At 39.6% G+C, this 22361-nt stretch overlaps 1 protein-coding gene across 2 annotated transcripts in view; it reads right to left on the bottom strand.

Annotated features, from left to right (window-relative positions):
- The window catches only part of nos1apa (nitric oxide synthase 1 (neuronal) adaptor protein a), an 87493-nt gene that overhangs the window by 63701 nt on the left and 1431 nt on the right, over positions 1-22361 (bottom strand). The window lies entirely within an intron of this gene.

The raw sequence follows: 22361 nt of genomic DNA, 5'->3' as shown, positions 1-22361 counted from the left end.
AAACGACAGTCTGCTTCTCAAACATTAACACTTGGGCCGCTGGAAACATCTGCCGTCAAAAGGAAGGGAAAGGATACTCCCACCAGACAGACTCGTACCCTGCCAACTCAGAGGTCAGCCGCGTTGACTTTGAGGAAGCAAATGCTACTCTCATCTCATTTCAGATTTAAAAAGTATTTCTCTCTCAAATGTTTTCACCGGTATGCGGACATGTTGAAGGTTGTGTTTCATATTAAATTATCATGTTTAATTGCTTGAAAAAAAACAATGCTGCTGTTCTGTAACAAATGACCTGCTTGCGAGATAAATATTATATTCTGTTATTTAATACGGTGCTGTAGTTTTATAGTTAAGTGTTTTTCTACGCAGTTATCTGCATATTGTTCAGTGTTAGAAAAAGATAAACAGCCCAAATGGTTATTCTGTGCATTTGGCTAATAAGTTCATAAGTTGTTTGTTTTTGCTGTGGTATAATTTTGGTTTTGAGTATAATTTCGGTATCAACTATCGCGATACTAAACCTGGAATCGGTATTGTAAGATTCTGGTATCGTGACAACACTAAATAGTAAATGCTTTTTAGTTTCCTGTAAGTTTGGATAAAGACCAGGCACTTTTAATAAATTCATATTAAATACTTTTTAGCTTGCTGGTAACAAACGATATGCTTCAGAACAAAAGCATTAGTGCATAAGCACGATGTTCAGCTTTTAAACCAGACTGTCCTGACCGCAAACAGTCGAGGTCATAATGACCCAGAATCCCGCATTCTTGTGGAGAGTGTTTTTATGCATCTGTATATAAATTACTTCTTTATGAAAAAAAGCTGTCTTTGAACATAAATTGCATTAATTATACGTTAAATATAAGCGAGGGTATTTCTAGAGACGGGGCCACAGTGCTGGGATGATTCTCTCAGAAAGCCATCAGATGGAAAAAGGAAGAGAAGAGCATCCAGGACTGAGTAAACGTGACTCGGCTTCACTCCACAGTTTTCACTTCAGTTTAAACTCACATTCCTTCAAATTCTCTAGATCTCTTTGGGGGGAAAACAAAAACCTATATTTGTTTAGAATATCCTTCCATGTTTGTTTACAAGAAACTCTCCCTAACTCCATGAATTTTAATGAGATTTCCAAGGTCTTTTATTCAGCTTTATCATGTCTTCTCAGGCAGGTTTCTTTGCTTAAACACATGAAGGAGGAGTTGATTTCATAAGAAACAACCACATAAGGTAGGAGATGAAACAAAAACTGCAGATGAGAGCGACGGCTCCTTTAAAATCCCGTTTAAATGATTCAGAGGGAGCTTTAAATATTCAATTTCACTTGTGAGAAAAATTAATTAGAACATCTTGCAGCAGAACTTGACTTGATACAGAGAGTGAAGGTGTACAGATTTACTTTATCTTAAAGGGTAGGCATATCTCTAAGACACCACATTTGTAGAATAAAAAGACGACCCCCCATTGTTCCACTACACTATGTGCAAATTGAAATAGGTTTGTGTCACTCAAGATGGCAAAACAAAGTGTCTCTCCGCGGAGTCCACACTCTTGATCTCTCCTGCAGCTCTGCTCTCTGCTGGTTACCAACAAATCGATTCAACCCAACAAGTCAAAAGGACATCAATACCAGGTTTGGGTTCATTTCAAAGCATGTGACAATGCCAAGAAAATGAACCAGCACATAAACACTTGTAAATGACTCTTCATTAGGTCAGTATATGGACTGGCAGTATTTTTCCTCACTCTTGCTCCCTCCCCCATTTCAAGAAATTGAACACAAAGTTAAACAGTACTTTAAATAATAAACAAATGCCAGAGCCTCTGCCATGTAAACACACACAGACACGAGGAAAGTACGCTTGAAAAAAACTAAATCTACCCTCTCTTGAACCACACATACAGTCCTGGCAAATATGACTGGGATTTGTACCCTGTACGGTTGCCAGGATAAAACACTGTGAGGAAAAGTTCATAAATCCTGTTGAGAGAAACAGTACACAGACTCAGTACAAAGGAAGTGGCTTCACAGGAGCGATTTCACTCCATACGGTTTATGATTAATGATTAGACTCGCTCACTACAGCTATAAAATATTACATCTCAACCTTAATGGTGGTGCTAAGGAATGGCCGCACAACTCCAGGGTCACAATCTAGCAAGATGTGTACGTCTCTCTGACTCTGAAGCGTCTTACGATCTGGGAAATTGCGTAAATAGGTCCAGTCTGGTCAATAATGAGTTGCATTAGGTTGTGAAGAGCTCAGGGGAAAGGGGAAATGGGAGACACCATCAGGACTGGAGCTATACAACTAAGCGATAAGGTGTCAACACAAACCAACAAAACAAAGCATATGGAGCAGAATAGACTTTCCAGAATTCACAAAGCATGTTTTGTGCAATGTATGCAAGCTTGTGTGAGAAACACTAATTGAATAAATATGCAAGGGGTTTATGTATTTATTTATTGATTTATTAAGAGTGAAGCCAATGATTGATACATTTCACAAACGAACTGCATGCGATTTCCATTAATGGCAGAACTTGGCTGTAGGGAGCATTTAACCGTCTCTCTCGTACGATTACAACCGGCAGAACTATTGGGGATTCTTCTCTGCACCTCTTGGGTATTGAGCTATTGAAACAAGCTAAGAGTATTTGCCAATCTTGCATGCAAAAATGTAGAAACTAATTTAACTTCCAGTCAATCTTCTGACTTTCAGGTTGTAAAGCAATGTTGCTCCTCTATCGGAGAATGTAAGCCTTTGAATTAATTCTGCAGCTATTGCCGCTGATAAACCGGAAAATTATCCAGTGTTTAATTCTCTTTGTGTCAATTCTGCCCGAGTAAAAGCCTACAAAAGCTGAAGACAGCGCTTACATGTTGTTAATGTGTTAGGTAAATATACTATAAATGCTGGTGTTGTTCAGTAAGTGAATGCAAGATTAGCTGAAGCATGTCAAACTTTAATGCTACACAAAGAAAAACACATTACTTTAGCCAATTCCTGAAAATGTAGAGAGGAAATTAAACAACTGGTCATAAAAACACCTGGCAAACAGCATCAACAGTCAAGTTATGTAAGTGCCCTTTAAGATTTTTAATAAAGAAACTTTCTTCTTCCTTCGTGTATTATCATTCTGTCCTTCAACGTTAGGCACATTTAATTTGAGAGAAATCATAGTGATTGAACTCCTGCATTTCTCCCTGCTTTTCTTCTCAGGGAGAAAAAAAAACAAAGCATGATAATTAGACAGCCGAGAATGGCTTCTGCAAGAATTTCCCGTTTCCATAAATTGCTTAAAATACTGCTTTCAAAATAAATTACGTTTTCCTATGAAGTGTCCTTTCATAGTTGACAATTCAAGTAAACAATGAATTACACTGCAGTCAAGGTATGATTTGCTAAAAATTGCCTATATTTAGTCCTTAAAGGCTGACTAACTAAAGCTCCTCTACGGTCTGCATTCTTTTACCATAAACAACCCTGCAGATTAAAGTTTTTAATTTTCTATATTTCAGTTTGTTTACTACACCCTATTTCACAATCTCATAGAAACAGAGCAACATCAACAATAATTACTTGCATGTCCTGTCATTTGAGTCAATGTTATAAACTTCTTGCACAACCTCCCATTTCCTTTTGTGTAGTTTTATTCAGCTAATCACTACGTTATCTCGACAAATCCAAGATGGCTTAGTTAAAAATGTGAAGAATGCAACAGCAACAACAACAAAAGCAAAAACATACCCTGATGTGCTCCTATCTGAGTCTCAGGGGCATGTTTCAGTCCAACAAAGCTGAACGTGAACCATATTCTTTTTTTTATCTTACTCGAAATACTCAAGTTATTGTAACTTACAGTAGGAAAACACATTTGTTTCCAATTCTTTGTGTGTGTGTGTGTGTGAATTTCACTTCAGATTTGCCACAAAGTCCTTCAAAGTGGTACAGTTCCTTTTATTACAGCTGTTCCCTGCCGAGAACTATCCCGTCTGTCGTCGAGGCTGATTTATACCTCTCCACTGCTGCCAAGACAGCATGCAGACCCGCCCTGGCCTTTTCAACTCCGGAGCTAAGAATGACATTCCTGGCTTTCTACGGCAGAACCAGTGCCGCGCATTCCCGAGTCTGCGGACCTGAAACAAAGCAACCGGACAGTAGCTGCGGCGTTTGACAGAATCCATGTAATTGGCGTGTTTTTCAAGGTTAAGCAGCTCCGTTAGTCTGCATCAAATCAGACCGAGTTCTGTGCTTTTTTGCGTTACTAATGCACGTCCACAGACAACCGTTTCCCCCCCTCTCCCACACACACGCACGTTTAAATCCCATGCATAGATAGACTGTTGTACAGAGTTAACATAAGGAATGGGGTTCAGAAGACAGACCATTCACCTAGACATGAGTGAAGGAACACTATCACTCATTCGATGTGTTGTATGTGCATCTTTTGTTTTGCCTTGCACAAATGCAATGCAACATATATACACAAACACACACATTTTTAATTAAATATGTGGCATACATTTGGTTCCTTCATTCCTGGGATAAAAAGGGTAATTATTACCATCTGTAAATCTGTACACTTTATGGAAGCATGGCGAAGGCAAAGTTTGACAGGGTAGCACATATTTTCTGAACTACAACACCGCTGCATTACAATCACAGGTGCAGAATGTGTGCCGTTCAACACAAAACACACAGTTTAGCCCGAGTGTTGGGCTTGGCCGTAGCTTAGAGGAGAGGTTTATTCAGAGGAATGGCATTCAAAGTGAATGGCAAGACCGAGTGATAACATTTACTTCTCATTCTGGTACCTAGAAGTGCTTTCATCAGATCCATTTATAATTTTTCAGTCTGCGGTTTGAGAAACAATTTCAATAATCAGTCATTGTTATTTAAATGGCACCACCGAATACAAGACTCTCATCATTTGAAATGATCTGGTATCCACATCTTACGAGGCAAGAGACGGTTTATTTTAATCGCACATTTCTGGAATGGCCAAATGTGCTGGATGGCTCTAAACACCCTTGACGTATGTGAACAAATAATACTTATGTGTACAAGTATACAGAGATGTGTGTACGGTAAGATTTCTGGACATTGAGGTTGGGGAACTTAATTTCTTTAACAGCAGTGTTGTATCAGTTTGGTTGAAACACCTGTAGACAAATTACAAGCCACCACTGGAAAGCTCCCTTATATATATATATATATATATATATATAGATGATGAGTAGTCTACCCTTGAACCAGCATCTTTATCCCTCATCCTGTCCTCCAACAAGCGCCGGCTGGGAGTCCCCTAAATTACACTTCTTAAAGCACTATTCAGCAAAAGTTTTCTTCGTAGACAATTATTATACAACACATTAAGCAGATCAATGGCATTCATTTCGATAAGGCTTTCATTTCCATTTAATTAGGAAAACAATGAGCTGCTTATATTAATTTCCCCCACAAAAATGCCAAAAGTAAATCACTAACACAATGCATGCAATTCACACCCAACTGTTCGGTCGTACTGAACCGACTCAACTGCAGTCTTCCTTCCAGGCACTTTTCAATTCTGCACCGCACATGACCTATAAAAACTGAAACAGGCTGTTAATCTATCGACAGCTGGATTATGTGATTAGCTGTTGCTGTCTTTTTGATGAATCAACCAGACTACAAAGTAGATGCTTGCGATTCTGTGGCCACAATCATTCATATTATAGATAAATAACAGTGAAGTGATGGATGTCTCCGATTCTAAGAAACAAAAGTAATCTGAATAACACTAAAAAAATGCCTTTGCAAGATACTAGGATGTTCCCTTGGCTGTTAATTAACTAAAGAACATAACTGCTGAAATAAAGTTTTGGAGGCATGCAGCGCCTCATAAAGAAAGACTAAAATAAACTGAATATATTTTGTTTGAAGATTTAAGGGGCGGTCTGTGGAGAGGTTGTTTTTCGGAGGCTTTGGCAGTCTCTGGTAAGGCTGTGTTGTTATCTGTGTCGGCAGTTTCCCGGAGGCAGCATTGAGATGTTTTCCCCACACAAGGGCTCGGGAATGGGAGACACCAGGAGAAAACCGATTAAGCCTATGCTGTGTGCGTACCCTGTCAAGGGGCAATTCCATTTAACGGCAAATATTTAATTAGTGCTTCACGGCAAGCGTTATCTGGAGAAGCTGTCACATCCACATGGGCAAGCACTAAAGGTATTTATTTTCCTTTAAAGCTCAAAGGAACTGTGGGTGTAAATTTGGATAAAGACTGTGTGGTACATAGCCAAAATGGAAAATAAATGGAAATCTCTCTCTGTCTGTCTCTGTAAGAGATATATGTGCGGATATAACGTATACGAAAACGAGCAACAATGAGATAATGATAGGTTGAGACTATGACCCAAAGGACGATGGGACGTTGCAGGCTACCATGGGGAACTCAGGAACGATGGTTTTAAAAAGCTGCAGGTCCCGGGGTGCCGTCACTCAGACAGACCCAGGCGTGGGCTACAGCTGATGTTTACACCGGTGAAAGAGCAGCAGGGATCTGAGAAGGAGTCTGGAGACTCGGCAAGGCCCACAGTGGAGATTTTTCCACCGCCTTTTTCGCTCGCTCTGTGATGGAATTAAAACCCTAAAACGGAAGGGGATATTCACAGCAATAGGCAGAGATGTATGCGTACATAAATGAAGAATGTATATAACGTAAATAGAAAACGAAACCCCAGTGTCGTGAATGAACAAAATTAACATTACATAAACATATTCATAATTAGTGCAGCGCGTTGCTAGTTAATCACATGGTAATCGATAAGGTTGAATTCATATTAACAATAATATTAAGAGAAGAGATCTCTGCTCTCGAGGCAGACAGGAGTCTCAGATGAACGGCGAAGGATGTCTTCCTACAGGCAGATTAGTTTGAAAAATCGGTCATGGGGTTTCCATGGGAACGTGCACTGTCCCGCCCCCCTTTGGGTGGTGTGCTCGACTCGAAAGATAACTTCTGTTTATTCCTCCTAATCGTTTTTCTAAGATGCAAAACACTTTCAGTTGAGGAGGAAATCCATTCAGCAGTCTTAACTAAATAACTAACAAATTCATTTTTGTTAATGACTCATAACCAAAGGACAGAATACCTAGAATTAGATTGAAAAAGTATTCACACATTATTGTACTCAATATATTAAACCATGAATGAATACACATTTTGTTTTCTTTAATTGTACATTTGTTTGTTTTTCTGCAAATTTCTGTCACAGAATTAATTGATTTCGGCGATCACTGAACACTGTATTTAATATGATATGTAATTATACGAATGACAAATCGGTTGTCAAAACAATAAGAAACAGTATAAGCAAGTGCTTCAGTCTCCACCTCGATTCCTTCTCTGACTGGTTTCAGTTAATGAACCCCCCCCCCCAAAAAACCTAAATGATTAGGTTATTCCCTAGGAAGCAGAGGTGTAATTCAAACAAGTAATTTAGGCGTAACCCCACATACCTCAGCCTCCCCATACCCATAAATCTCCCTCAGACATTACGGTACTATCTGTAAGCCTTTTTTTCAATGCAAGAAAAATACAATACGCCAGTTAAATGGCTTACAGAGCTTTCAGAGACCAAATTAGTTATACGTCTGCAGCACAGTTTGATCCCATCTGATACTGCATTCTACTTGGCTGTTTTTGTGCGTTTTTTTACATGCAGGGCTCTTGCAGGCTTAATATGCCCTTTGGGACAGCCAACTAAGAGGAAAATCCACCCTAATTCTTCAGCATTTTCTCCTGGCAATGTCTGGTGGAAGTGGCAGGGAAATTACATTTTCTTGCAAAGATTATGCTCTTCCCGTCGACACTTTCCGTAGAAAATTGAAAATAAGCTTTAACAGCAAGCAAATCTGATGTGAAAAAAACGTTATCAGAAACCTAAGTCTCGCAGAAATAGCCTCGGCTCATTTCCGAGTTGCCTGAAAAGCGATGATTATCTATTGCCTCTGAAGTGACACCTGCAGAACATTAAAAAGAAAATAAACATAAAAAATTTACTTCATATCCATGACAAAGGCTAGTAGCTGTTTCTGCCAATCATAGAGGAAGTTACGAATGAAGAGATCAGCTACTGGTTTAGAAATGTTTTGTTAAAAATATATATTTTAAGGTGGAATCATGCATCCCTACTAGTTACTAGAAGGGTTTTAGTATTTTAGATTCCTGTTTTACCCCATCACAATTAAAAGCAGACAAAACAGAGCATAGCAATCATCTCAACAGCTAACCACCCCTGGATATCTTCAGGTCCTTTGATTCCAGTAAGGTTTTGCATTTTCGTTCTCTGTAATGTTTCCCTGTGAGGTCCTTTTGATTACTCCCATTTCAGCAGTTCCTTTGAAATGATAATGTGACTCTTATTTGGCTTATTCCATTTCATCAATTCCATACTTGCTGTTGTCTGGACAGAGTGCATCTCAGTGCTGGAGATATCTGAAAAAATTGCAGACGAAAATAGGCCGCTGTGTGAAACACTGTGTAAGCATTATTTTGATGGAAAACGTCACAAAAATTGTATGAAAGTGAACAGCACAAGGATGCCACTGTGCAATTGTGCAGATCTGTTCTTTAACGTATCCCAGCAGCCCAATAATCAATGCTAAATCAGAATTCAACTATTCGACAACACCTCTGTATATGAGAAAAGAACTGCCTCATAAATACTTTAACGTCTCAAGCCGATAAGCATCCTTCAACAGACATCGATAAAACCAACATGTCACGTCAATATTTCAGAGCACACAGCCCAACAGATTACCACAGCAGAGACAGACACTTTGAAGTAAAACACATAGCCTTTGCAAATTGCCGCTTAAAGCCAATCAAGGAGCAGATGGCTTTACATTTCAGTAAACCAGTACAAATCAGATCACCTAATAGTCTAGACAACCACATAATATCTAAACCACAGACTAATTTAGCCAATCCATTAATGATACCTAATGTAGACAAACATCCAACTGTGAATGACAGACAAAAAACAAAATGCATGTAAACCAACATTTGACAGGATGTTAAAAACAGATGAAGATCACTCAACACAGAGCTCAGAATTTGGTTCCAACACCTGTTGAGCTGAAAAAAGACTTAAAGGATTAACTCACCAATGAACTAATTAAAATGCATCTAATTACCTAATTATATTTCACTTCAGTTGATGCAAGTATCTCTGAACCACGTAGATCAATACATATTTAAATTTTACACTGATCTATTTTGACAATCGCTTCATATCAGAAAAGAGCAGTACGTTATGAGAGCAGTCTGGGCTCACGTGTCTCTACATTAGTATGCTCTTCTATGCTTATGAAAGCAGTGAATAAAAATGTGTCCATAAATGAGTCTATCCAAGCAGAAAGCAGATTGCCATAAGAGGAGATTAAGGCATTAATCACCGGGGGGCATAAGCTATAGGTCACCATTCCCTACTTGTGCACACGGACCTTTTCCATTAGCTATATACATAGATTCAAAATGAAGCAAATATTAATAAATTAACTCTTGACATCCTTAACCTTAGATATTCACAGTCACCGCGTGCCATTCTTCCCTTCACTCCATTTCTCTCAGTTCATTACATACCGGTCTCTCGTTAATTACATGCAAGTCCTGACAAAAGAATCAGTTTAATTTCTCCGAGTGACTTTGTACTGAGGTTTACTGCACTTTTACTGTGGATATTCGACTCACAGTTCCACACGGATCTACCTGAGGAACGTTTACTACATGAACAAATGTTACTTGATGTGATGAAGTGCATCGATCATGTTTTTCATATTCGTATGTGTCTCTCAAGATCAATGCCAGGACAGTTCAGTTCTATATGATGGTCATGATCACATCTTGACCTTCAAACATTTAATTTGGTTTTGGAAAACGTAAAAGGAGAGAAAATAGAGTTGAGTGCCTGTGAGGACGTCATCGTATGGTTGTCATTTTCAGATAACAATAAAGAGTGCCGATATGCATGATTTGTGTAGACAAACTGAGGACTGAAGTCACTATTAGCAAGGCTATTTCTTCCAAGCTGGTTTTAAATTACAGACATGGAATCCCCCAGGATTGGATAATCGTTCTCCCATTTCCTCATCTCCCCTTTTTAAGTCAACCAGCACTTCCTGAAATGTATTTAAGCTTTTATTACATCTAAATTGGATGTGGGATCCATTTTCCAATTTAAGTTTCACATTTTACATTCAGAGACCATAACCCTGTTTGTATGTAAAGAGAAGCATGATCTCGTTGGACTGCTTGATGGCATAAATGGCATATTTGTAAACAACATGGAATTTAATTTTGTTTATACCACTGTACTGATCCTTCAAAATTTAAATACTATTTTCATCTGATATTCTTTTAATTGATGCTTGTGTGACAAATATCCTAATTGTCTTTATTCTTATATCGACAACTATGAGAACCAGGGTTACAACGTTTGCGAAGTCCTGGCATACAACTTATAGTCCATTGTTTTATGTAAGGAAGTGTGCCAAAGCAAAGAAGAGCCACTATTGTTAGGTTTTAGGAGATACTACAGTATTTCCTAGTTGGCTGATCTCAGAGAAATTATGTCTTATTTGATTGTTATTGCAGTAAATCAACCATTGCTTATCATATCCAAATAAAGAAAACAAAAAACACACATTTAAAGACTGAGTAAACTACACAAAGACTTGTTTGAGAAGTGAGAACAGGAATATAGAACCAACATGGGCCTGTGGTGTTTTGACAATATCTAGACCTCTCTAAAAACCTCTTTTGAGGGACACTGTAAACACAGCTTTGAAAAGAGTTAATTCGGGCTGTGTCTGAAGGTTCAAAGATTCAGGTATTGGTTGGTTAGCCAGGTATATAAAGGCCGTTCTGAACCAAGAGGCCAGGTTTTTTCACAGCAATAGATATAATGTTTACTAATTAACTTGGGTTGTGTTTTCAGAGTTCTCCTTTAGGCATTGGTTGATAAGGATGTTTAGACTACCTAAATGAGGAACCGAGGGATGGAGATTACACCAAAAAAGGCATGAAGTATGCAGCACTCCAAAAATGATAACAGATCATTTTTAAGAGTGTAATCCAGCTATTCATTAAATGCTTCTTCATATTAGAGGAGAGGATTACATTCTCATGGAAAAAAAAAAAAAGATTCTGCAAACCACACTAATCCCTGTAGAACTAATGAAAGCTTTGTGCGAAGCCAAGAGTTTTCATAATTCATAGACGTCTGCAGACATATCAAACCGAAGTGAAAAACCAACCAACGCCTGATTCTAATAAAAGGTGCGTTTCCATTAAACACACTTCTCTGTGAGGCAGAGAGCACAGCACCGACTTGATGGGCCCATTTCGACCTACTGATGCGCTTTCTGAAGTGAACGTCTGAAACAAAGTGTTCGGAGTTCAACCCCAGCAGGTAGTGAACTCAAATATATCTAATAACCTTTTTAATGTGTTAAAATAAAGTAGCAAGCCCAATTTAAATTACTTTTGAGCACAACTCGCCTTAGATCTTTAGAAGTAGTGTCACTAAGGATGAACTGTAGCAATACTATATTCATTTTTCACGAGTTTCTTATATAACTGCCGAGTGGAATTGCAATTAGGGAGCAGCTGTTAACAAATGCGGTGCTGCTTACATTATTTACAAAAACGAAAACATACAAGCAAAAATACACAACCCAAATCTTTAATCTGACATATAAGCATAGCATAAAAAATCTAAATAAAACAATGCATCTTTCTTGTAGCTTTTGTTGTGTTTGTTTTAGTTCCATTTACAGACAACGACAGGTATTACCCATAACAATGAGAAACGCGCAGGACGTATTAATTATGGTGCGTTTGATACAGGAGCCGTGCAATATTAAATCTTTTACTCCGAAAGAGTCGCACAAAGATCTCTTTGAAGTGCAGTTAATTTGTGTGCCTGATTCCAGCTGATAGCAAAGCCAAGACAGTATCAACGTGTGGAGAGTGAAACACATTTGTAGATAAAACACTGGGATTCGATTCATTCTTTTATTGCTGTTGGATGCTCGGCTACTTGAATTGCACTACATTTTTAAACGATTCACACAAGAAAAATGCAAATCTAACGAGCCATGCTTGATTACATCTTTCTTTCATAATTGTTTGTAGTATCTACCCTGTGATTTTTCTCCTCCCAGCGTTTTATTTTTAGTATCAAGATTAAAATCGTCCATAACCTTCTTAGAGCCTGGTGTTAGCTTTGCTTCAATCTCATGCTTATACCTTAAAGTAAATGCTAAAATACAGGGATTATACTGGGAATTAGGGTGTGTTAGGAGGGTGAGCAAGCATAGCTGTCAGCAGACTTCTATTTCCCCCACGATGAACAAAAAATAACCTTCACGATTGTTACAAAGGTCTATATAATGCTTCCCATGAATGACTATCATACCATTTTACTCTGCTAAATCGTATCAGATTTAAACCCTCGCTCCCTCTTGTAAAGGAGACATTCACAAACATAAATTACTTTAATGCGGTGAATAAAAGATTCTGGATTAATTAAAGAGCCTTTCATTCTTCCTTTCTGAAAGGCAAAAGCTCATGTCAGAGAGGCGAGGGTGGTGGGTTAAAGAACCTGCCTACCCGATTCCCGAGGATTTAAAACTACCACGACAGAAACTAAACCTCCTGATAATGACTGTGTCCCATCTTCGTTCAAGGTTGGCAGCAGACTTCATGAACCCCTTGATTTAACCAGTCACAAGAACGAGCAGAAGGCATTTTCAACACACCAACATTCGATTCCAGACAAAAGACGAGGCATCAAGGTCAATAGAAGAACAAACGGTCTACTCAATTACCGGATCAACTCGCCTGTTGAGGAGAAGCGACGGACCGTGACCCATGAAGTCGAGTTTGAAAGAGGACCATTAAGCATAACAGGTAATGAGACTTAAATAATGCATTTAAGAACAAAACTAACGTCTAGTCTTTTACAAGGCCATAAATAATGATGCATTTACCTTCCGTCCCATACAAAAATAACATTCAAAAGCAACACATCTTTGGTGATGACAATATCTTGGCCCTAAAAGAATACAAGTTGGTTTTAATTCAAATCATGTGGGGAAAAAAAAAAGTTTTTCCATTTACTTCTGGGGCCGGTTGCGTAAAACATAGCTTAAGTCTTTGTCTTAGTATGATAAGTCCTACTAACGATAGACACTCAGTAAAGGCTAACTGTTCAGGCTAAATCTTAGTCAGTCTTAATTTTTATGTAAGTAACTAACTTGCGTAGAGTAGTCGAACGGTCAAATTAAGACCAGTCTAATATAGTTTTATGCAACCGGCCCCACTTTGTCTCCTATGTATGTAGGTGTCAATATATCTTGCCATATACACATACTTTCGGTCTGTCTAACAAGGTTCTGCAAGATAATTATCTAACAGTATGACCATCTACTAACAAAATGAGGTCAAACATTTGAAACCAATCCTACCTTAGCGGAGACTAGGTGACAATTTATTTAAACCCATTTGGATGACAAATGAACAGCTATTCAGTTTCTCAGGGAGGTATAAAGTCCACATCAATCTTCACGAGTCATATTTTTGTAAGCAGACAAAATGTACCATCCATGTAATTCCTCCCCAATTACTGCTGGAAAATGTGTTTTTACTGGAAAAATAGTAGATGCTCTCTCACTATTCACCACCAAGCAGAGGGAACCTACAGAAACGGCTGAATTTGTCCTACAATTATGGGAAGCACTACAATTTGACACAGATGGAGGCCACTGAAATTGGTGTGTGATTTTGAAGGCGATGGGCTACATCTGAGCACTCCCACCTAACAAGGGGAGTGGACACTTATTCAACCAAGCTATTTCAGTTTTTAATTTAAATACATTTGCCACCATTTGTTTTCACTTGTAAGTTGTGGGGCAGGGTAGCATATATATATATATATTTATATACAAATCGGGTGACAAATTAAAGGAAAAACCAACACAGTGTCTCAGTAAGGTGTTGGGCACCATGAGCCCCAGAACAGCATCAATGCTCTTGGCACGGATTCTACGAGTCTCTGGACTCTACTGGAGGGATGAACATCATTCTTCTAAAAGATATTCCCTCATTTGGGGTTTTGATGATGGTGGTGGAGAGCGCTGTCTAACAAGTCAGTCCAAAATCTCAACTGGGTTGAGATCTGGTGACTGCGAAGGCCATAGCATATGATTCACATCATTTTCATACTCATCACACCATTCAGTGACCCTCGTGCCCTGTGGATGGGGGCACTGTCATCCTGGAAGAGACCACTCCCATCAGGAGAGAAATGTGTCACCACAGGATAAAGGTGATCACTCACAATACCTTTGTCATGATTTGCAGTGACTGTGGACCCAGACCATGCCAGGAAAATGCCCTGCACAGTATAACAGAGCCTCCGGACCCCCTCACTGTAGGGGTCCAGCAGTCAGGCCTGTCCCGATCTCTTGGTGTCCCACACATGCACTCGCCCACTTGTCCAGAATACGAGCCAGTTGAGGGTCTGTGTGACTGAAGCTCCTGCCATCAATGCCCCAATAATGACCCCTCTTTCATAGTCACTTAGATCCGCTTCCTCTGCTCAGCATTTTATACATGCCAGAGAGCATGATGTGATGTTAATTCCTTATTTGTATCATACAGTACACCTGTTTGGAGGCATCAGGTTTTGTTATGTTCCTCCACTCAATTATTCAGGTTTTTCCTTTAATTTGTCACCCATCTGTATATAGATACACACACACACACACACACACACACACACACACACACACACACACACACACACACACACACACACACACACACACACACACACACAGCCTTGGTATTCTTCATACAGTTCTTCAAAACTGATAAATAAATAAAAGCATTCATTGTGAGTGAGTCCAACACGTCTGCACACATTCAGCTAGTGTTATTTGCAGGTCATACCACGAAAATACATCTTCTCGGAAGCTAGCTGCTCTGCGGAGCGTGGATTTCCTCAAGAGGGAACGTCTTCCTTGCACTGTAACATGATCCTGACCCCAAACACAATAGATACAAGCATGTGTGCTGCTCAGGGCTTTATTTCTCTCCCACCTCCTTTTGCACTGAAACAATCACAGCCATGTCCTCATCTTACAGAGGGAGGGGGACTTTCCCTACTCCCCGACGGCCACAAAAAAACCTTCACTAACGTGCAGGTCTGCCAACAGCGATATCAATACGGATATGAGAGGATACAGAATGTGAAGTCATCTCGGGAGAATCCGTTTCTCATGCGATTTTCTTATAACAACATGTGGTTTTAAATCCCGACAAAATCATTAGTCATCTGTTTGTTGGGATCAAGAGATGAGACGTTAAGAAAGATTATCATTTATCTTTCTCTATATATCTAGGTCTACACACAAACACACACACACAATCACATAAAAAAAAACATGCTCAGTCTGTTACAAAATCCTAACATTGTACTTCAGGCCTGTCTCTTAGAAGGTGAAATGTTGTAAAATGTGTTTTCCGTGTTGGCTTTTTCTTAGTCATCAGACATCAGCTGTTTTTTAAGAGAGTGCTGCTGACAGACATGATGAAAAGGCCAGAACGGGCTGCATTGTGCGGGCCGGGTTTCTCCGGATGACTGATGGGTTGCTAATGAGAGCTGTGGAAAGTCGCGAGTACATTGAACAAATGCACATCTCTCTCTCCCTCTCTCTCATCTCAAACAAAATCCTCCTCTCCAGCTCCTTGTGAAGCCCACAACAGGTTGATAATGGGCGCCGGTGTGTTATTTCTCTACCACACCTGTCATAGGAAGCTGGGATGTGACACACCAAAGAGGAAGATGTAAAATTACGATCTGGATCATTTTCGTTTGCCAGGCTCTCACAGCTGTGGCACATTACGGCAGCGTGCAAATCCAAAGGTTTGTTATTTCCTGAAACATGCAAAGAATCCATGCAAATACATTTCTAATTTTGGAGAACAAACGATGTAGGTCAGATTAAACTTACTGTATTGCCAGTGTTTACCGTTTCAAACCGCTCAACCCTACTCCAGATTAGAAACAAATTTGCTTTTCCCATATTTACTCAGGAACTTGTTTAATTACCTAAAGGCAGTAACTTCCAAAGTGAGCTCATACTTCTGTTATGCAAATATTCAAATTGCAACCGCTGATCAGATCCGGTACGGTGAGCTTTAGACAAACAGACAAAGGTCAGACAGCAGGTTGCACGAACAACAAAGCACTACAGATGCAACCTGTAAAAAAAGGGGATTTTTCACGATTCCCCCGTAGAGGAGTACAGCTGTCGAGAGCGCAGTACTACAAACTCTCACGGCCATCGTAAACCTCAAACACACAGTTTCTCTGGAAATTATTCACACGTTAAGTTGTGTTTGCGTAGGACTTGTTTGCATCACCGCTAGCCAGCCTTGAGTCACGTCTTGGCATTTTCGGTCTGTGGCAACTTTACTCTGACGACAACATTTCCAAGATTGATGAAATCAGGGCTCTCTAAATGGAGGTTGAAATCTCCTGCTCCCCCAGAGAGGTGCAAAGGTGGTTATGGTTTGCCTCTGATACAGTCTGATTTTCAATATTCCTGTAATCTGATCACAAATGACGGACGATGAAGGCTCGAACTCACCAGCGATGTGGCGTCTGACCTTGAAACCCACACTTGGGAATGAATAGACTGAAAATCAGCAGACAGGGCTCTCAGAAACAGTCACTGAGCTTAATTAAACTTGGAGATAACTAACAGAAAAAATAGAGCAAGCCTGATGGAAATGCGCTCTGGAGAGCTCTGCGCTTGAGTTTATTGTTTAAAAACGTAATTAACTTTATTAAAACATTCTATTCACCGTGATGTTGTGAGGTCTTCCTATTGGTTGAACTTTTAGAGCATAGTATTTTCTGAATCCCTGACCCATTTATGTGAAGTTTGTAACAATATCTTGAGAGACGCCACTATTACCTGATTTACTGCTACAACGTTGCAAGCTTTGGCCATCATTTGTATTCATTAACTCAGTGACTAGATGTGGTTGCAGTTTATTTTCAAAAGCAATTACAATTGAAAGAAATATGCATTATCTTCAAATTAGATAGATAAGATAGATACACATATAGGTTAGGAAAGATCGACACAAACGTAAACACTGTCGCATCAATATGAGGAACATTAGTCTCCATTAATTTAATAGCTTTTGAAAAACTATAATAGGCACTTCAGGGACTTCTGTGCTGCAGCTTCTATGACTAAAAACTATAATGAGGCAATACCTTCATTTGGTAGACAAAGCATGACAAACGAGAGCACGTCTTAAGATTCTGACAATGAGAAGCGACTTGCATTAAAGATTGCTTAGCAAGAGGACACTACAGAAAGAGAAAAAAGCTTGAAGATTGAGACCTCAGCAGCTATGGCAAACATCTCATCAAGAAGGGGTATGTGTTGGCTTTACTGCCCGGTTCTCGGTCAACGCAGCACAAGAGGTGAATTCTGAATAAAAACTCAAACTCTCAAAGAATGAAAAGGGGTGATCTAGCTAGCGCTCGAGTATGCAGGCTTCCTTCCAAGGATCTCTCGCCCGCTGTAGTCCTGGACAAGATGAAGCAATCCAACATCACATAAAACGAGGCCGGCAGCAAGAACGCACTTAGAAACTTATTGGGGCTTTAGCAAACCTGCCACTGAATGGAGAGATACATTATTCTGATCACTAGGTTACACAAAACTAGTCACTGCCTGCGCTTAAGCCAGATGCCCACAAATCAGCATTACCGAAACGCGCCGGCGTCAGCAGAATGTAGATTTGAAATTGCACCCAATCCCTCCAGAAGCTGTGCACAGGACTGCGGTGATTGAATATTTCACAAAACCCCTTTATTTCAGCAATGACTCTCGTCTGAGCTGCACTACTGTTTATGGATAGCAAGGCACACGTTGCGTCAGTCCAGAATTTGCAGTTCAGTTTCATAACACTGACACGCCGGGGGGGGTTTGATCCTGACACATTTAAGCAGAACTTGCCTTTTATTCAAGGATAGATCAGTGTTGACAGATCAGATGAAAATCAAATTAACTTCACAGCAACAACAACAACACCCTAACGAGCCTAAAGGAACGTTGATTTATGTTGTAGCATTTTAGATTTTGCTGCAAATCGCTTCTATAGAAATAAATAAACAGCACATACAGAAGTAACAGGACAACGATACTTCCCTCAGATCGCTACACCTTAGTTCCACGCCCTCAGGGGCAGGATGTTTCTGGAGTGAACTGGGGGTCCGACGCAGGCTCTTGGGGCATTTGGGGGGAGGGAGCAATACTTTCAGCAATAACAGTAAGGCGAATAAATCAATCCTACCTTCCCGGGTACCATAAGACTAACCACCTTTCAGCACCTACTGAAAACTTGTGTTTCCAACTAGATCTGTAGGTCCTATTATGAATCTCTGTGCTTTGTAACCAATGCAAAGTTATCACCAGCACTGCACTGTGAAACACAGTCCATCATATCAGACGTTACTGCATCCTGAGCTTTATTTTCGCTTCACACTTTAAAATTGACTGCAATATGACTTTTTCCATCGGCATTTTCACACTCGACCGATCACTGAGACACCAGTGTGAGATTTCAGCCTCCGCGATCTGAACCCGTCCACACCGTTTAGGAGACAAAAACGCGAACGCAGACTTGTGACTCAGAGAGCATCATCAGGTTAAGACTCATAACCAGCTCCACAAAGATGCGCATTAGTGATTCATGGGCCTCTTGTGTTTTAAGAGGCGTCTGGAGGATTAGTCATTAATGTCTGTCACCGTGCGACAGGTATAAACAAGCAGCTTTTAATTAAACTGCAAGATAAAATAAATTGCAGGCACCCCTCACATTCAAGCTTAACATGCGTCTAATGCCACTTAAATTAATGCCCGATTGTTAATTCCAGACAAAAGGATTAGTTCGTGGGGTAAAAGGCCGAACAATTTAGGGTTCGTTCTCTGCCTTGCCATCGCACATCAGACATCGGCTCGAGAAGAACAGGTTGCTGGTACGTTTAGAGAACAACCATTCACTTTAGGAAGTCAGCAAATAAAAATGAAGTCAGTCACTGGATCCCCTGACAGTTCAGAGATCAAACAGAGCATCCGTCCGATTACAATTCAAAATATCCTGAACTAATACTTAAGAAAGGTGTATGCGACGCGAACTTCTGCAACTGCCCCCACCAGACAGGAGATATCGGTTAATGTATCTGTTCTCGTTTTTCAGTCAGGTGTTACTGAACAAACAGGGAACCATTGGTCCACAAGTCATCTATTGTCAATTTGGCACAAGCAACAGGAGTTCCTTTTAGTCAACAGCCAGGTTTTAATCAACGTTTCCTGTGAATCACCGCGCCCAGTAACTGAAGCTCAGCCATACATTGCTGCAGCGTTCGGGCGCTTCTGTCAGTATTATCTGACATAAAATAATAATGGCATAAAACTTCAACAATACTTCAAATATCTAGTGCCCCATAAAGCCGTTTTTATTTCCTGCTAACCTGTTCCTATGATATTGGGAGAGCTCTCGCAGGGCAGCCTTCAAAAGATCACGTCTGACAGCTGAGTGCTGCTAAGCAACCAAAACATCTCTTTGGGAGAAATAAAGAGGGATATTATGTAAATTAAAAGATTTGTTTTTTTATCACTTGAATGTACTGCGGATTCTAATAGATGCGATATTAAAGAACACACAATTAATCGCTAAATAAGTTCTCCATCTAGTTACTCATAAAACAGAACTTGACACACAGACCTACTGTAAATATCCATTTACACAACAAAATGTGACTACACAGACTACAAATCCTGCAGCCTATATTTACATGTTTTTTAAGAATTTTAAATAGTCCTTGCCTGATAAAAAAAAAACAGTATTTGTGCCATTTAATAATACGATTAACTATTTTAAAAGAATACTGTTTCATGCAAGAATGTAACCGAAAATCTTGAGCATTCATTTAAATTTTAAACTGGTCTCTTTCCAAGGCAGTACAGGAATCTAACTTCCTGATTTGGAGCTGTAATTATGCTAATGTGCCATGTAATTAGATGGACTGATGAATAAAATAAGACTATGCAAATGACTGTACCAAACAGAGCAGGAACATACGAACACGATTAGAATGCAGGGAATTCTTCTGGGACAGCGTCGGCCTGGCATGTCTGTCTTCTTTAGGGAATGTTTAACAGCTAATCCCTTGCTGATATTACCAATAACTCTTCCCAGGTCAGTATAAACAGCTGTACTACCCGGGGAGGGGGTCTCGTTTACGGTCCAGGTTGGAAAGGTTAATGGGAACATTTGCATAGTGGTCCAATCTCACCGTTGTGAATGACAGCCTGTTCTACCTAGTCAGAGTAAGGCTTTATTTTAAATTGTGTTGTGTTTATTATTGACTTTCCTTCAATCAAAACCCAAGCGCAACACTGAAACGTTTATTACATTTTTGTGTCGTTTTACAATTACATTTATCCCCGAGAATGAAGAGAAATATTTAAGGACCCAGAACAAAGTAAAATAATATAAATAGACCACGAGATAAGTGATCGATTGTAAAGTAAACAGATGTGCTCCAGAAACCAGGCACTCTGCATTCCTCCAAACTATATTGATTCCCCTTCCCTCGCCAAGCAAAGATCAAATAAGGGATTCCTCTGCCTGACAGCTAACACAGCTGTTGGAAATGTACTGTGGTTTTCAAACACTCAAGCACAGGCAACTATTTCCCTTTCGACTAATGTAAATAAACCCAAAACATCAAACACTTGGTTGAGTGCAGTGTGAAGCAGTCTCTGAATACGAGGACCCCCATGCAAGATAGTCAAGACGAATTGCTCGTCACTGCAGCTTTTTTATTTTATTATTCTTTTAGGGGGCAGCTAAGGGTCATTTCTGCATATTAACCTGATAAAAGTCAAGTTGCAGTTTAGCTGCTTGTCTGGAAGTTTAGGATATATAAAATCAGGGTAAAGAATAGACAACTTTTAAAAGTGAAATAGGATTATTTTGACAGTTATAATCAATGTGATAAAGGTTAATTCCTCAACTTCCCTCAAGGTGATGTGATTTTCTTTGCATTCATTAAAAAGATTACTTTCCACCTAATGGCAGGGGGTTGAGCATCTTCATTACCTGGCCTTTTTTAAACTATGTACAGTTCACAATTATTACATCGAAAACATTGCTAGAAACAGTTTCGTCCCCAGCCTGAGATTTGTTTGCACTGAAGAGCCCTTCAGAAAAGCAATTGTGAACCGAGAACAGTTATGAAATGATGATGATGAAACTGGTCTTTAAAATATGGTGACATTAACATGATATTTACATTTTTTATCCATCCTTCTCCTACAGTTATCATCGAATGAGAAAAGCGCTTGAGCACTTGACAGTTTCATTCAGAATTACTATTACACCAAATACATGTAACTTTACAGTTGCATCCACACAGGATTGCCATATCCATATTATATACACACACTAACATATAACCATCCTTTCTTGATAAAAAGATTCAGACAAGTTGAAAACAGGGACACTTTGCATGAAAGAGGAAAACTGTAGTATATAGTTCAGCATACACTCACCTAAAGGATTATTAGGAACACCATACTAATACTGTGTTTGACCCCCTTTCGCCTTCAGAACTGCCTTAATTCTACGTGGCATTGATTCAACAAGGTGCTGAAAGCATTCTTTAGAAATGTTGGCCCATATTGATAGGATAGCATCTTGCAGTTGATGGAGATTTGTGGGATGCACATCCAGGGCAGATCCTTTAGGTGAGTGTATCTAGCAAGTATCAGTCAACTCTCTCGTCACATTTCCGTTGACATGCATATGAAATGAAGGGAGTGTTTATTCGGTGTATTCCACACAAACAGAGCCTCAGGGTGTGGGATTCCCTATCCAACAACAATCCCAGTCACACATTAAACCGTGCCATATTCAACGTGTGACCGTTTGATGGGAGCCCACACCTGCTCCCTGGCTTTCATGTCCAGCGATTGGATACGCTGTGGCTTCGAGCCTCTGACTCGGTCCTCTTATGCTCAGCTATGTTATTATCTTGGGCACCACCATCCCGATCAATAATGTCTTGATATTGAGAACCTGTTTTTGACATGTCTCTGCACAGGGCTTCTTCAACCAGCACCTATTCCATGTACAATATACCCAAAGACATAAAATGCAAGATTCAACACTGATCCAATTATTGTTATTATGATGCATGCTATTTGAAA

This window comes from Amia ocellicauda, chromosome 19 (genome assembly GCF_036373705.1).
Source record: "Amia ocellicauda isolate fAmiCal2 chromosome 19, fAmiCal2.hap1, whole genome shotgun sequence".
NCBI lineage: Eukaryota > Metazoa > Chordata > Actinopteri > Amiiformes > Amiidae > Amia > Amia ocellicauda.
This window is presented reverse-complemented; position numbering and strand designations above follow the sequence as displayed.